Genomic DNA, 17,502 nt, shown 5'->3' on the forward strand with positions numbered 1-17,502 from the left:
ATCGGGGGATTGCTGGGCAGCGTGGCTCGAAAGGCTGAAGGAGTCTATTCCACACTGTATCTCAATAAATAAATAATGTGTGTGACTTCTGCTTTTTAAACTTCAGAAATGGCTGTAATGTGCAAGATATTGAGGAAAACAAGATGGACACATCAAAACCTTCATTAAACCCTCTGCTAGAAAGTGTAAGCAAGTCAGAACTATTCTATTTCAGCCCTTCAGTGTGATTGGTTAATTGTGGTCAAATGGCTGATTGTCTCTGTATGTCTCAGAACAGGTGCTGCACAGCTCTGCATTTGGTATCTCGCAAACCCTCGTGCCGTCGGCTTGGCAAAGTCCAAACAGTTCCATCAGGAAGGATCTGTATTTTCATAACTTTCAGAACTTCATCTGTTCCTTTCGTGGGTGAGGTGAGTAACATCTTAAAGCTGAAATCTGAGTTTGTGTTTAACTCGGGGTGAGTGATTTGGGTGAACAGCCGTATATAGTGAGACTATTACATGGTGCCTAAAGGGAGCAAAAGTCTGATCTCTGGAAACTTTTCAGTAATATTATCCAAGATCTGTAGCGAAGATCGAAAGCTAGTGTCGATGTGTTATTAAATTAGCAGACATTAAATCTCTGCTAATAATCTGCAGACTGGTTTGTACATACGGTATGTCAGCTGCAACTGATTATTTGAATAGGCTCCAAAACTGAAGTAATTAGAGCTAAATTCACCTGATCGCTGTCTGTTTTGAACTTGTTGATTCTGGCTAAATACAGTCTTATGTTGTTGACCCGTGTGAGTTGGTAAAACTGAAGCCTAGAGAATAAGTCTAAGGGTAATAATAATCACGTCTGACTAACTGTCATTTCTGCTTCCAAGCACTGTTGTTGATTTCCCAGAAATGTCCATATCTGCGATAAAGCATTGTGTTTGGGAAAGTTCAAGTTCAAACTGATTGTCATTCAACCGTACACATGTATACCGCCAAACAAAACAATGCTTCCACAGACTACACAGTACATATAATGCACAAACACAACACATAAAGTAATATTATCACAAATAAATTAACAAATAATAAGGTGCATTTATGACACAAGGTAAAAAGTTAAGCATAATGCCACCAGTGCCTCCTGTGTGATGAGATCTGGGTGGTGGCAGGGAGTTCAATAGACCTTGTTATATAAAGGAAGTGAAATTACATTGCATGTTGGCATGCAATTCATTCCTGTGCTGGAGAAAATCCTTAGATTTTTTGAATATTGATGTGAAAAAGACAGTCTAGTACAGGGGCTCTCAACCTCTTTTATGCCATGGAGCCTTGCCATTAGAGGGGTCCATAGACCCCAGGCTGGGAACCCCTGGTCTAGTAGATTCTTTCAGGTTTGATTTAGATTTCTTTTTGCTATGAGTTGCTTTACTTAGGAATAAAAAGGTGTAGGATATGATAAGAGTAAATTACCTCCATTTTCTCAGATCAGTTGTTCTAATTGGTCTTTTCCTGTGAACGTCTGCAAGAAAATGAATCTCGAGATAATATGTGCTAACATATACATATTTTACACACTTTATTAGGTACCTAAAATGTGGTCACTGTGTTTGTGATCTTCTGCTGCTGCAGCCCATTCACATTAAGGTTCAATATGTTGTGCATTCAGGAATGCTCTTCCACACAGCACTGTTGTGCCACATGCTTATTTGAGTTACTATCGCCTTCCTGTCAGCTTGAGCCAGTCTGGCAATTCTCCTCTGACCTCTCTCATTAACAAGTCATCTTCACCCACAGAACTGCTGCTCACTAGATGTTTCCTGTTTCTCGAGCCATTCTCTGTAAACTCTACAGACAGTTGTGCGTGAAAATCCCAGGAGATCAGCAGTTTCCGAGATACTCAAACCAGCCTGTCTGGCACCAACAATCATTCCACAGTCAAAGTCACTTAGATCACATTACTTCCAGATTCTGATGTTTAGTCAGAACAGCAACTGAACTTCTTGACCGTGTCGGCATGCTTTTATGCATTGAGTTGTTACCACATGATTGGCTGATCAGATATTTGCATTAATGAGCAGGTGTACAGGTGCACCTAATAAAGTGGCCACTGTATGTATGTATATCACTAATAAAGTTGATCCTTGATCCTTTAATGATCAATTTACTTTAATCTTTGAAATGTTGAACCTAAATCTTAATTTTGTGGGGTTTTTTTTGCTATTTGGCCTCAGCTTCAATTAAGAAAATGTTTTTGGCAATTTTATTCCAGAGAGTTATGGTTCATGGTAGTATTAATAAATATTAAGCACTAAATATCACAACTGGTTTGAAGATTATGTACATTTTTCTGAACCCTTGTAGTTTATTTGCATTTAAGAAGTAATCCTGTACTAATCCAATTTGTGAAGGGATTATTGACTCCAACATTAAGAGTTAAAAACTGTTATTTAATAATAAAAGAGATTCAGTTCCTTCCTCTGCCCCACTAAGCAAGTGGGAACTGGTATGCCCAGAGGCTGTTGTGTTATTAATAGAAACTGTCTTCGATAATTGGAATATGCCAGGCTAGAGTTTTAAGCAACAGCTGTCTTTTCCATGATTTTCATTGTTGCAAATCCAGTCAAGAGCTCACCAGGCACCGATTTTCCCTCTGAGAACAAAATCATTATTTCCGAACAGTTCAAACACCGAACATGGAACTTCACAGGACAGTACTGGCCCTTCGGCCCATGATGTCCTGCCGACCTTTTGACGTATTCTAAGATAAATTTCACCCTCCTCTCTTTTAAAGCATATTGTTTTAAAGACAGAGATTAGCTTTATTTAGATCACCTGGGCAATACAAATACCTGTGTTAGGATGCTACTTACTGACTGCAGCTCAGCGTTTAACACCACCATTCCTACAGTGCTGCTCAAAAATCTACAGAACCTGGGCCTCTGTACCTCCCTCTGCAACTGGATCCTCAACTTCCTAACAAAAAGTATTGGAAATAACATCTTCACCTCGATGACGATCAACACTGGCTCACTTCAGGGGTGTGTGCTTAGCCCATGGCCCTACTCTCTATATACCCATGACTGTGTGGCTAGGTGCCACTCAAATGCCATCTATAAATTTGCTGATGATACAACCATTGTTGGTAGAACCTCAGATGGAGATGACAGAGTGCATAGGAGTAAGATGTGCTTGCTAGTTGATTGGTGTCACAGCAAAAAATTTGTATTCAAACACAGTAAGACCAAAGTACTGGTTGTGGATTTCAGAAAGGGTAGGAGGAGGGAACACACACCAGTCCTCAGCAAGGGATCAGAAGTGGAAAGAGTGAGCACTGTCAAGTTCCTGGGTGTCAATATCTCTGAGGACCTAGCCTGGTCCCAACATATCGATACAGCTACAAAGATAGCACGACCGTGGTTATACTTTATTAGGAGTTTGAGGAGATTTGGTATGGCAGCAAAGACACTTTGCAAGTCTCTACAGATGTACGGTGGAGAGCATTCTAACTGGCTACATCACCATCTGGTATGGGGATGATGCACAGGATTGAGAAGAGCTGCAGAGAGTTGTAAACTTAGTCAGTTCCATCATGGGCACTAACCTCCATAGTATCCAGGACGTCTTCAAGAAGTGATGTCTCAAAAAGGTGGCATCTATCAGTCAGGACCCCCACCATCCGAGACATGTCCTTTTCTCATTGCTACCATTAGGAAGGAGGTAGAGGAGCCTGAAGGCACACACTCAATGATTCAGGAACCCATCTACCTTATCCTAGCCTAAACATAGGACAATTTACAATGACCAATTAACCTACTGACCTGTCGGTCTTTGGACTGCGGGAGGAAACTGTAGCACCCAGAGAAAACCCACACGGTCCCAGGAAGAATATACTAACTCCTTACAGAACAGCAGTGGGAATTGAACCTAGGTCACTGGTACTGTAAAGCATTGTGCAAACCACTACACTACTGTGTTGCCCCAAACTGTAACTGTTCACCTTCATTTCCCTCCAGAGCTGCTGCCTGATCTTCTGAGTTCCTCCAGCATTTTGTGTGTTCCAATACTGTACTGTGTACAGTGCCCATAAAAAGTATTCACCCCCTTGGAAATTGTCATGTTTTATTGTTTTAAAACATTGAATCACAGTGGATTTAATTTGGATTTTTTGACACTGATCAACAATTGATTGCATAAGTATTCACCCCCTTCAAGTCAGTATTTAGTAGATGCACCTTTGGCATCAATTGCAGCCTTGAGTCTGTGTGCATAGGTCTCTATCAGCTTTGCACAGCTGGACACTGCAATTTTTCCCCATTCTTCTTTACAAAACTGCTCAAGCTCCGTCAGATTGCATGGGGATCATGAGTGAACAGACCTTCTCATGTCCAGTCATAAATTCTCAATTAGATTGAGGTCTGGACTGTGACTTGGCCACTCCAGGACATTAACTTTGCTGTTTTTAAGCCATTCCTGTGTAGCTTTGACTTTATGCTTGAGGTCATTGTCTTGATGGAAACCAAATCTTCTCACAAGTGGCAGTTCTCTTGCAGACTGCATCAGGTTTTCCTCCAGGATTTCCCTGTACTTTGCTGCATTCTTTTTACCCTCTACCTTCATAAGCCTTCCAGGGCCTGCTGCAGTGAATCATCCCCACAGCATGATGCAGCCACCACCATGCTTCACGGTAGGGATGGTGTGTTTTTGATGATGTGCCAAACATAAGTGTTTAGCCTGATGGACAAAAAGCTCGATTTTGTTTTCACTAGACTATAGAACCTACTTCCAGCTGACTTTAGAATCTCCCCCATGCCTTCTGGAAAACTCTACCCATGACTTCATGTGAGATATTTTTCGACAGTGGCTTTCTCTTTACCACTCTCCCATAAAGCTGTGACTGGGGAAGCATCCAGGCAACAGTTGTTGTCTCATTCCCTGTATTGACCACTCCCTCTGTCCGGCCACTCATTCCCTATACTGACCACTCCCTCTGTCCGGCCACTCGTTCCCTATACTAACCACTCCCTCTGTCCGGCCACTCGTTCCCCATACTGACCACTCCCTCTGACCGGCCACTCATTCCCCATACTGACCACTCCCTCTGTCCGGCCACTCATTCCCCATACTGACCACTCCCTCTGTCTGACCACTCGTTCCCCATACTGACCACTCCCTCTGTCCAGCCACTCATTCCCCATACTGACCACTCCCTCTGTCCGGCCACTCATTCCCCATACTGACCACTCCCTCTGTCCGGCCACTCGTTCCCCATACTGACCACTCCCTCTGTCCGGCCACTCATTCCCCATACTGACCGCTCCCTCTGTCCGGCCACTCATTCCCCATACTGACCACTCCCTCTGTCCGGCCACTCATTCCCCATACTGACCACTTTCTAGCTGGAAAAAAAATTGCTCCTCAGGTTCCTAATAATCCTTTCCCCTCTCAACTTAAAACGATCATTATCAATACCATCATCATATGTTGTACGTCGTGGGCAATCATATTTTTTTTGTTTCTTTTTCTTTTATTGCTCTCTTTTTGCACCACTTATTAAGTTTATTTTTATACGTTTCTAATTGTAATTTATATTTTTAAATTATGCATTGCAATGTACTGCTGCCACAAAACAAAATATTTCACAATATAGTTGGTTGGCATCCGTCTGTCTCGAAGGGCAATGGGTGATGATGGTCATCATCACGAGCCTGGGTCAAAGGTATGGAGATCCTGAGATGCCCAGTCATTGAGATCCCCCTCTCGGCCTCACCAGTGTAGTCCAAAGGAAAGCTTATGAAGCAATACGTTTGGCACCAGCTTGGCTGCAGGAGCTGCCAGAAAGATGTTCAATAAAATCTAGCCGCCTTAGGGACTCCACTCTGGATTTGCTGTCTTGGTTTACTTGCGTAGCCTTTGTCTCTCCTGAGGCCGCCCACAAGGCACGTATATGCCAATGATATTCAAACTGATTTTGATGCTGATATACCGCAGCTATCTGTGGCAATGAATTCTATAGATTCAGCACCCTCTATTCTGAGGCTGTGCCCTCTAGTCCTAGACTCCCCCACTATAGGAAACGTTCTCTCCATGTCTACCCTATTTAAGCATGTCAACATTTGGTTTGTTTCAATGAGATCCCCCCCTCGTTCTTCTAAACTCCTGTGGATAAAGGCTCAGAGCTATGAAATGCTCCTCCTCTATTAACACCTTAAATTCCAGGATCATTCTCGCCAACCTTCTCTGGACCTTCTCTGACTCCAGAATATCTTTTCCTAGATGACGGTGATCATTATTGTATGACATGGCTGATCATGGTCTTTGACCATGATTGTTCTTGGCAAATTTTTCTACAGAAGTGGTTTGCTACTGGCTTCTTGTGGCCAGTGTCTTTACAAGACAGTTGACTCCAGCCACCCAAAGACCTAAGCCCTTTCATTTTTGATTCCCCAACCCTCAGAAAAAGGCTGTGTGCATTCACCAATTTATGCCCTTCATAATTTTATACACCCTTGTAAGATCTTGCCTCGTTCTCCTTTGCTCCTGTGAAAAAGGTCCCAACCTGCTCAACCTCCCTCCATATATCTGTTCCTCATATCCCAATGACATCCATGTGAATCTCCGCAGTATTTTTTCCAGTTTAATGGCATCTTTCCTATTGTTGGGTGACTGAAACTGAACACATTCCTTTTAAACATTCTCCCTCTGAACTTAAATATTTGTCCTCTAGTCCTTGGAATTTTACTCTGGAGAAAAAAAAGATTTAGATTCAAATTTATTTGTTTGTCACGTGTACATTGAAACATAAAGGTAGCGGGGTGGAGATACATCACTACCAAAGGAGGTGTAAGGTGCTCCATCCCTCCACTAGCCTGTAAGTCATCCTTGGGCAAGGTGTAGCACCTGCTAGCCTCCCAATCAGGGTCACATGAAGCCATGGGAGCTGGTGGTGGATTGTTCAGCCATTGGGTTTTGACTTCCAGACCTCCAATTGACCTTCGGACTCTGCCCCTCAGTATTGACTCCCGACTAGCTGATGACAGGACCCTGAACTGCAGGCCACGATCTTACTCTCCCTATTTCGCTCATGATCTAATGAACTATCAGGTATCCTGTCAGCCCCGGATGCTTCAAAGAAAACAACCCAACTTTTTCCAATCTCCCCTTATTAGCTTATGCCCTCTAATCCAGGCAGCATCCTGGTATCTTTCTTCTCCACCCTCTCCAAAGCATCATTCTTGTAATGAGACAACCAGAATTGCACACCGTACTCCAAGTGTGGCCTAACTGAAATCTTATACAGCCACAGCATTTCTTCCTGACACTTGTACTTGTTCCCCTGATCATTGAAGCGAAGCGTGCAATATGCCTTCTTCACCATCCTGTCCATGCACTGTCCGGTCCCCGTGCCTCCTGTTCACATGGATAGCAGGCCCTGGGACCCAGCAACCAGGGCCATCCAAACATCCACTGATGTCCATTGTCACCCGTCCACGCCACAGCCATAACCAGAGTTCACTCTCGGCAGAAGATGCCTGCAACCTCACAGAGGCCTACTATCTCCCAAAAGCCTGAAAGTCAAAATCCAAAGTTCAAAGACCGAAGTTAGACAGTCTGGAAGCTGAGGCCTGGTATGTCTGTGAGTCTACAAATCTGGGCCAGAGGTTGGAGGTTGGAGGCCAAGAAACCTGTCCTGGGGTCGGAGGTCTGTCTGTGTGTGAGTGAGTAGCAGACATCCCACCTCTCCCGGAAGTTCCGGGAGTCTCCCCCATATTAATATTGGCTCCCTGATGCCCACAAATTATTATACAATATGCCGGAAATCAATTTTTTTGAGAGTGAGCAAGTGAGAGAGTGCAAGAGCGAGAGAGAGAGCATGAGAGAGAGCGAGAGAGAGAGTGCGCCATGGCAGAGTGTTCCAAAAAAAGAAAATATAAAATGTACGTCACCCCAGACTACCCTAAGGTATACCCCTGCCTAATAGAGATCAAAAATAATGACAGTGTTGCTCGCTGCACTGTTTGCAACAGTGACTTTTCTATTGCCCATAGTGGGTTAAGACTGTAAAAGACATGTTGAGGTGAGTTTAACAGGTGTCATTCGTTCATTCGCATAGCTAACGTTATTTAAACTAGCTGGCTAGCTGCTAAGGAGCTACTCTTTTGCAGACATCGCACATCTCCTGGAAGTTCCGGGAGTCTCCCGCAAATTGATGGTGCTACCTCCCTGAAATGAGTTTTGCAGGGTGGGATGTTTGGAGTAGATGCGTAGGTGGGAGGGAGGAAGGAGGCTTGTTTTGCTGCTGTGGTGTTGATGTTGAGGTTGCTTGTGTTATTCTGCTGAACCTTATGGGCACGCTACAGTACTTGCAAAAGTCTTAGGCACATACATATGCCCAGGGCGCTGTAGTAATTTAGTGCATTGCACTGTAATGCTGCCACAAATTAAAACTAATTTCACGACATATGTGAGTGATGATGAACCTGATTCTGATATGGGTCTCTATTGTGACTGAGAGTGGGAAGGGGGCAGGGAGAGGGGAATCCTGGTTGGGAAAGGGAGAAGGGAGGCAGTGGGAAGCGCCAGAGAGAAATTCTGTAATGATCAATAAACCAATTGTTTAGAATCAAACGACCCTGCCTGGTGTCTCAGGGCTGGGTGTGTCTGCACCTACACCAACCCACCCCTGGCACACCTTCTCTGCCACCTGTCCCACACCCCTCCCTGAGGCTCCACCCTCGCTGCTCCCAACAACCTTTGCTTTAGCCAGGTTTACAAACTCAAACTTCGCTTCGCATTGACAAGCACAGTGCTTTGCAAACATTGTGGGCAGCTAGTCTATGCATACTGTACATGTGTGCCTGAGACTGTAGGTTGGTTCCAGAACGCGTGGCAACATTTGTAGGCTGATCCCAGCATATCCTTGAGTTGTGTTGGTTGTTAATGCAAACGGCGTACATGTGCGGATCTTGCTCTGTGCTCTGCTCATACTGACCAATGCAATGTGGACTGAGATGGAAGTGGACCGGAATACATTCACCATTATTCCATGAGCAGTTCAGTGTGGAAATCTAGTTGCAACATGGCTCCTTGACTCTTGTACTCAGTGCCCTGACCACTAAAGGCAAGTGTGCCATCTGCCTTCTTCACTGCCCCACCTGTCTGACCCTTGTACATCCAATTCCAGGCCCTTCGGCCCACAATGTTGTACTGATCTTTCAACTAACTCTAAGATCAAATTAGTTCTTCCCTCCTATATATTCTTCCATTCTTCTATCACCCAAGAGTTTCTTAAATAGAAACATAGAAAATAGGTGCAGGAGTAGGCCATTCGGCCCTTTGACCCTGCACCGACATTTATTATGATCATGGCTGATCATCCAACTCAGAACCCCGCCCCAGCCTTCCCTCCATACCCCCTGACCCCCGTAGCCACAAGGGCCATATCTAACTCCCTCTTAAATATAGCCAATGAACTGGTCTCAACTGTTTCCTATGGCAGAGAATTCCACAGATTCACCACTCTCTGTGTGAAGAAGTTTTTCCTAATCTCGGTCCTAAAAGGCTTCCCCTCTATCCTCAAACTGTGGCCCCTCGTTCTGGACTTCCCCAACATCGGGAACAATCTTCCTGCATCTAGCCTGTCCAATCCCTTTAGGATCTTATATGTTTCAATCAGATCCCCCCTCAATCTTCTAAATTCCAACGAGTACAAGCCCAGTTCATCCAGTCTTTCTTCATATGAAAGACCTGCCATCCCAGGAATCAATCTGGTGAACCTTCTTTGTACTCCCTCTAAGGCAAGGATGTCTTTCCTCAGATTAGGGGACCAAAACTGCACACAATACTCCAGGTGTGGTCTCACCAAGGCCTTGTACAACTGCAGTAGTACCTCCCTGCTCCTGTACTCGAATCCTCTTGCTATAAATGCCAGCATACCATTCGCCTTTTTCACCGCCTGCTGTACCTGCATGCCCACTTTCAATGACTGGTGTATAATGACACCCAGGTCTCGTTGCACCTCCCCTTTTCCTAATCGGCCACCATTCAGATAATAATCTGTTTTCCTATTTTTGCCACCAAAGTGGATAACTTCACATTTATCCACATTAAATTGCATCTGCCATGAATTTGCCCACTCACCCAACCTATCCAAGTCACCCTGCATCCTCTTAGCATCCTCCTCACAGCTAACACTGCCACCCAGCTTCGTGTCATCCGCAAACTTGGAGATGCTGCATTTAATTCCCTCATCCAAGTCATTAATATATATTGTAAACAACTGGGGTCCCAGCACTGAGACTTGCGGTACCCCACTAGTCACCGCCTGTCATTCTGAAAAGGTCCCGTTTATTCCCACTCTTTGCTTCCTGTCTGCTAACCAATTCTCCACCCACACCAATACCTTACCCCCAATACCGTGTGCTTTAAGTTTGCACACTAATCTTCTGTGTGGGACCTTGTCAAAAGCCTTTTGAAAATCCAAATATACCACATCCACTGGTTCTCCCCTATCCACTCTACTAGTTACATCCTCAAAAAATTCTATGAGATTCGTCAGACATGATTTTCCTTTCACAAATCCATGCTGACTTTGTCCGATCATTTCACCGCTTTCCAAATGTGCTGTTATCACATCCTTGATAACTGACTCCAGCAGTTTCCCCACCACCGACGTTAGGCTAACCGGTCTATAATTCCCCGGTTTCTCTCTCCCTCCTTTTTTAAAAAGTGGAGTTACATTAGCCACCCTCCAATCCTCAGGAACTAGTCCAGAATCTAACGAGTTTTGAAAAATTATCACTAATGCATCCACTATTTCTTGGGCTACTTCCTTAAGCACTCTAGGATGCAGACCATCTGGCCCTGGGGATTTATCTGCCTTTAATCCCTTCAATTTACCTAACACCACTTCCCTACTAACATGTATTTCGCTCAGTTCCTCCATCCCACTGGACCCTCTGTCCCCTACTATTTCTGGAAGATTATTTATGTCCTCCTTAGTGAAGACAGAACCAAAGTAATTATTCAATTGGTCTGCCATGTCCTTGCTCCCCATAATCAATTCACCTGTTTATGTCTGTAGGGGACCTACATTTGTTTTTACCAGTCTTTTCCTTTTTACATATCTATAAAAGCTTTTACAGTCCGTTTTTATGTTCCCTGCCAGTTTTCTCTCATAATCTTTTCTCCCCTTCCTAATTAAGCCCTTTGTCCTCCTCTGCTGAACTCTGAATTTCTCCCAGTCCTCAGGTGAGCCACTTTCTCTGGCTAATTTGTACGCTTCTTCTTTGGAATTGATACTATCCCTAATTTCTCTTGTCAGCCACGGGTGCACTACCTTCCTTGATTTATTCTTTTGCCAAACTGGGATGAACAATTGTTGTAGTTCATCCATGCAACCTTTAAATGCTTGCCATTGCATATCCACCGTCAATCCTTTAAGTGTCATTTGCCAGTCTATCTTAGCTAATTCACGTCTCATACCTTCAAAGTTGCCCCTCTTTAAGTTCAGAACCTTTGTTTCTGAATTAACTATGTCACTCTCCATCTTAATGAAGAATTCCACCATATTATGGTCACTCTTACCCAAGGGGCCTCTCATGACAAGATCGCTAATTAACCCTTCCTCATTGCTCAAAACCCAGTCCAGAATAGCCTGCTCTCTAGTTGGTTCCTCGACATGTTGGTTCAAAAAACCATCCCGCATACATTCCAAGAAATCCTCTTCCTCAGCACCTTTACCAATTTGGTTCACCCAATCTACATGCAGATTGAAGTCACCCATTATTGAATGTCCCTAATGTATCTGCATTATCTGTTTTGCATTGGTATGTTTCTAATTTGGATTTGAGAAGCTGCCCACTGCAGGTTATCATTTAAGTGTTCATTTCTCTAAGCAATGGCATATTTGTGTTCTGCCTTCACCTGCAACAGAGAATAGATTTATCCTGTCTGCTTTCCCCCATGGTTCATTCTCCTGTCCTATCAGATTCCTTCTTCATCAGCATTTTGCTTCTTCTGCCTATCACCTCTGAGCATTCCACTTCACTGCTTCCCTCCCACCTACCTACCTTTTCCCCTCACCTGGCTTCACCTATCACCTTCCCGCTCGTTCTGATTCCCCCCCTCCACTGCTGCTCATTCTGGCTTCTTGCCCCCTTCCTTTCCAGTCCTGACTTAATTTATTTCTTCTATTCAGATACAGCACGAAACAGCCCCTTCCAGACCAACAAGGCCCAGCAACCCACCTATATTTAACCACAAGCGGGACTTTCCAGTGACCAAATGTATTAATTCTCAATCCCATTCCCTTTCTGAAGTGTCGATCCATGGCCTCCGCCTGCTAAAATGAGGCCACCCCAGGGGAGGGGCAATACCTTATAGTCTATTGTTATAGTCTATTTTTTATCTCCCCCTCCCCCTCCCACTTTCAAATCTCTTACTAGCTCTTCCTTCAGTTAGTCCTGATTAAAGGTCTCAGCCCGACACGTTAACGGTACCTCTTCCTAGAGATGCTGCCTGGCCTGCTGCGTTCACCAGCAACTTTGATGTGTGTTGTTTGTGAAGCACCTTCAATTACTCCAAAAGACTGAGGTTTGGTAAAATACCGAAAGGCTTTTATTCGCTGTACAATACGACATCCACAGTGAGTGTCTGCCCCCGGACTGAGGGGGAGGGGCAAGGCGAACACCTTTATACAGGACTCTGTGGGAGGAGCCACAGGGGCAGTCAGCAGAGGTGTGTGTCCAGACAGGTAACCGAGTTACAACATATATACATGGTTTACCACATTCACCCCTCCTTTTTTTAAAAAGAGTCCCGCGGGGTGAAGTGACTGACAATATTTACAAGAAGTATATTTACAGGTTAAGTCTATCAGGCGGTCGAGTCCGTCGCTGTGATCTACGTAGCACCGGCGATGGCGGTTGTGCTGGCTCCGGCCTGACTTCAGGTGCCAGCACGCTAGGCGTCGGTAATCCCTCGTGCGTGTGCGTCGCGCCCGGTATGGGAGTGTCGTGTGGTGTCTGTGTAGGGTTTGGGGCGCGCGGTGTCTCGTAGGTACATACATTGGTGGGTATGGGGTCAATAGTCACCACAGAGTGTTCAGGGTAGGGGCCCGGAGCTCCTGCGGGCACCAGGTCGTGGATGGAGACCGTGTCCTCCCGCCCATCAGGTAAAACCACGTAGGCATACTGGGGGTTCGCATGAAGTAAGTGAACCCTCTCGACCATCGGGGAGTATTTATTGCTCCTCGCATGTTTCTGGAGCAGCACTGGCCCCGGGGACGTCAGCCAAGTTGGTAGGGTGGCTCCAGTGGTCGATTTTCTGGGAAAAGAAAAGAGCCGCTCATGAGGGGTGGCATTGGTGGCCGTGCGTAACAGGGAGCGGATGGAATGGAGTGCCTCGGGAAGGACCTCCTGCCAGCGGGAGACCGACAGTCCCTTTGACCTGAGGGCTAAGAGTGTGGCTTTCCACACTGTGCCATTCTCCTTCTCTACCTGTCCATTCCCCCGGGGATTATAGCTCGCGGTCCTACTGGTTGCAATTCCCCTAGCCAGTAGATATTGGCGCAGCTCGTCACTCATAAACGAGGACCCTCTGTCACTGTGGATATAGCATGGGTATCCGAACAGAGTGAAGAGCTTGCGCAGGGCTTTTATAACTGACGTGGTAGTGGTGTCGGGGCAGGGGATGGCGAAGGGGAACCGCGAGTACTCGTCAATTACGTTAAGAAAGTACACATTGCGTCGGTGGAGGGAAGGGGGCCCTTAACGTCAACACTCAGTCGCCCAAAGGGGCGGGTGGCCTTGATGAGTGGTGCCTTTTCGGGTCGGTAGAAGTGCGGTTTGCACTCTGCGCAGACTTGGCAGTCCCTGGTCATCATCCTGATCTCCTCAAGGGAGTAAGGCAGGTTCCGGGCTTTCATGAAGTGGAAAAGCCGGGTGACTCCCGGGTGGCAAAGGTCTACATGTAGGGCGTATAGCCGGTCGATCTGCACGCTGGCACATGTTACCCGGGATAGGGCATCGGAGGGCTCGTTGAGCTTCCCAGGCCTGTACATGATGTCATAGTTGTAGGTGGAGAGTTCGATTCTCCACCTCAGAATTTTATCATTTTTGATTTTGCTCCGCTGCTGATTATTAAACATGAACGCAACTGAGCGCTGGTCAGTTAGCAGGGTGAACCTTTTGCCGGCAAGATAGTGCCTCCAGTGCCTTATAGCTTCCACTATGGCCTGGGCCTCTTTCTCTACCGCAGAGTGCCGAATTTCAGGGCCTTGAAGGGTACGGGAGAAGAACGCCACTGGTCTTCCTGCCTGGTTGAGGGTAGCAGCCAGCGCAAAGTCGGAGGCGTCACTCTCTACTTGGAAGGGAATGACCTCGTCCACCGCATGCATTGCTGCTTTGGCAATGTCCCCTTTTATGCGGTTGAAGGCCGTGTGGGCCTCGGCAGAGAGGGGGAATGTGGTGGAGGTCTAATTTTTCTGGTCTCAGGGCCTGTTCCATGTTTTAAAATGTACAGTGAATAAAATTGAAGCACCTTCAATTACTCCAAAACTGAGGTTTGATAAAATACTGAAAGGCTTTTCTTCGCTGTACAATACGACGTCCACAGTGAGTGTCTGCCCCCGGACTGAGGGTGAGGGGGAAGTCGAACACCTTTATACAGGACTCTGTGGGAGGGGCCACAGGGGCAGTCAGCAGAGGGGTGTGTCCAGACAGGCAACCAAGTTACAACATAAATACATGGTTTACCGCAGCTTGAATTTCCAGCATCTGCAGAATTCCTCGTGTTTGCGAGTCTATTGTTCATCCCAGTTTGGCAAAAGAATAAACCAAGGAAGGTAGTGCACCCGTGGCTGACAAGGGAAATTAGGGATAGTATCAATGCCAAAGAAAAAACATACAAGTTAGCCAGAAAAAGCTGCACACCTGAGGAATGGGAGAAATTCAGAGTCCAGCAGAGGAGGACAAAGGGCTTAATTAGGAAAAGGAAAAAAGATTATGAGAGAAAACTGGCAGGGAACGTAAAAACTGACTGTAAAAGCTTTTATAGATATGTGAAAAGAAAAAGATTGGTTAAGACAAATGTAGGTCCCTTACAGTCAGAAACAGGTGAATTGAATCATGGGGAACAAGGACATGGCAGACAAATTGAATAACTACTTCACTAAGGTCTGTCTTCACTAAGGAGGACATAAATAATCTTCCAGAAATAGTAGGGGACCGAGGGTCTAGTGAGATGGAGGAACTGAGGGAAATACATGTTAGTAGGGAAGTGGTGTTAGGTAAATTGAAGGGTTTAAAGGCAGATAAATCCCCAGGGCCAGATGGTCTGCATCCCAGAGTGCTTAAGGAAGTAACCCAAGAAATAGTGGATGCATTAGTGATAATTTTTCAGAACTCTTTAGATTCTGGATTAGTTCCTGAGGATTGGAGGGTGGCTAATATAATCCCGCTTTTTAAAAAAGGAGGGAGAGAGAAACCGGGGAATTATAGACCGGTTAACCTAACATCGGTGGTGGGGAAAATGCTAGAGTCAGTTATCAAAGATGTGATAACAGCACATTTGGAAAGCAGTGAAATCATCGCACAAAGTCAGCATGGATTTGTGAAAGGAAAATCATGTCTGACGAATCTCATAGAATTTTTTGAGGATGTAACTAGTAGAGTGGATGGGGGAGAACCAGTGGATGTGGTATATTTGGATTTTCAAAAGGCTTTTGACAAGGTCCCACACAGGAGATTAGTGTGCAAACTTAAAGCACACGGTATTGGGGGTAAGGTATTGATGTGGATAGAGAATTGGTTGACAGACAGGAAGCAAAGAGTGGGAATAAACGGGACCTTTTCAGAATGGCAGGCAGTGACTAGTGGGGTACCGCAAGGCTCAGTGCTGGGACCCCAGTTGTTTACAATATATATTAATGACTTAGACAAGGGAATTAAATGCAACATCTCCAAGTTTGCGGATGACACGAAGCTGGGTGGCAGTTCTAGCTGTGAGGAGGATGCTAAGAGGATGCAGGGTGACTTGGATAGGTTAGGTGAGTGGGCAAATTCATGGCAGATGCAATTTAATGTGGATAAATGTGAGGTTATCCACTTTGGTGGAAAAAACAGGAAAACAGATTATTATCTGAATGGTGGCCGATTAGGAAAAGGGGAGGTGCAACGACACCTGGGTGTCATTGTACACCAGTCATTGAAAGTGGGCATGCAGGTACAGCAGGCGGTGAAAAAGGCAAATGGTATGCTGGCATTTATAGCAAGACGATTCGAGTACAGGAGCAGGGGGGTACTACTGCAGTTGTACAAGGCCTTGGTGAGACCACACCTGGAGTATTGTGTGCAGTTTTGGTCCCCTAATCTGAGGAAAGACATCCTTGCCATAGAAGGAGTACAAAGAAGGTTCACCAGATTGATTCCTGGGATGGCAGGACTTTCATATGATGAAAGACTGGATCGACTAGGCTTATCGTTTCTGGAATTTAGAAGATTGAGGGGGGATCTGATTGAAACGTATAAAATTCTAAAGGGATTGGACAGGCCAGATGCAGGAAGATTGTTCCCGATGTTGGGGAAGTCCAGAACGAGGGGTCACAGTTTGAGGATAAAGGGGAAGCCTTTTAGGACCGAGATGAGGAAATATTTTTTCACACAGAGAGTGGTGAATCTGTGGAATTCTCTGCCACAGGAAACAGTTAAGGCCAGTTCATTGGCTATATTTAAGAGGGAGTTAGATATGGCCCTTGCGGCTAAAGGGATCAGGGGGTATGGAGGGAAGACAGGTATAGGGTTCTGAGTTGGATGATCAGCCATGATCATACTGAATGCTGGTGCAGGTTCGAAGGGCCGAATGGCCTACTCCTGCACCTATTTTCTATGTTTCTATGTTTCTGTCTGGGTAGCCTCCAACCTGATGGCATGAATATCGATTTCTTCTGCTGAACAAAAATTTCCCCCCCCACCCCACGTTTCCCATTCTGACTTTTTTACTTCTTCTTACCTGCCTATCACTTCCCCCTGGGTCCCTTCCCCCTTCCCTCTTTCCTATGGTCCACTCTCCTTTCCTATCAGATTCCTTCTTCTCCAGCCTTCGACTTTTCCCATCCTGGCTTCACCTATCACCTTCCAGCCAGCCTCCCTCTATCTTCTCATTCAGCATCTGTCCCCTTCCTTTCCAGTCCTGAAGAAGGGTCTCGTCTGTTTGCTCTTTTCCATAGATGTTGCCTGACCTGCTGAGTTGCTCCAGCATTTTGTGTGTGTTGCTTTGGATTTCCAGCATCTGCAGATTTCCCTTAGCCTAGTCACAGGACAATTTACAATGACCAATTAACCTAATTAGTCTTGGGACTCTAGGTGGAAACTGGAGCACCAGAGTAAACTTACACAGTCATTGGGGGAATGTACAAACTCCTTACAGACAGCATCAGAATTGAACTCCAACTCCAGAATGCCCTGAGGTGTAATAGCGAAAAAGGAGGAGAAGATGGTGGCGCGACGCAGCACGCACGGCCACT

At 45.5% G+C, this 17,502-nt stretch overlaps 1 protein-coding gene across 2 annotated transcripts in view; it reads left to right on the forward strand.

Annotated features, from left to right (window-relative positions):
• The first annotated feature begins 307 nt into the window (after nucleotides 1-307).
• The window catches only part of arpp21 (cAMP-regulated phosphoprotein, 21), a 414,287-nt gene continuing 397,092 nt past the window's right edge, over nucleotides 308-17,502 (forward strand). The window contains exon 1 of one of the 2 annotated variants that reach the window (XM_063066324.1): nucleotides 308-410. The gene's annotated coding sequence lies outside the window, so the exon portion shown is untranslated. The remainder of the gene's footprint in view (nucleotides 411-17,502) is intronic. The other variant, XM_063066333.1, reaches the window with a different exon arrangement.

The sequence above is a fragment of the Mobula hypostoma genome, chromosome 1, assembly GCF_963921235.1.
Source record: "Mobula hypostoma chromosome 1, sMobHyp1.1, whole genome shotgun sequence".
Classification (NCBI taxonomy): domain Eukaryota; kingdom Metazoa; phylum Chordata; class Chondrichthyes; order Myliobatiformes; family Myliobatidae; genus Mobula; species Mobula hypostoma.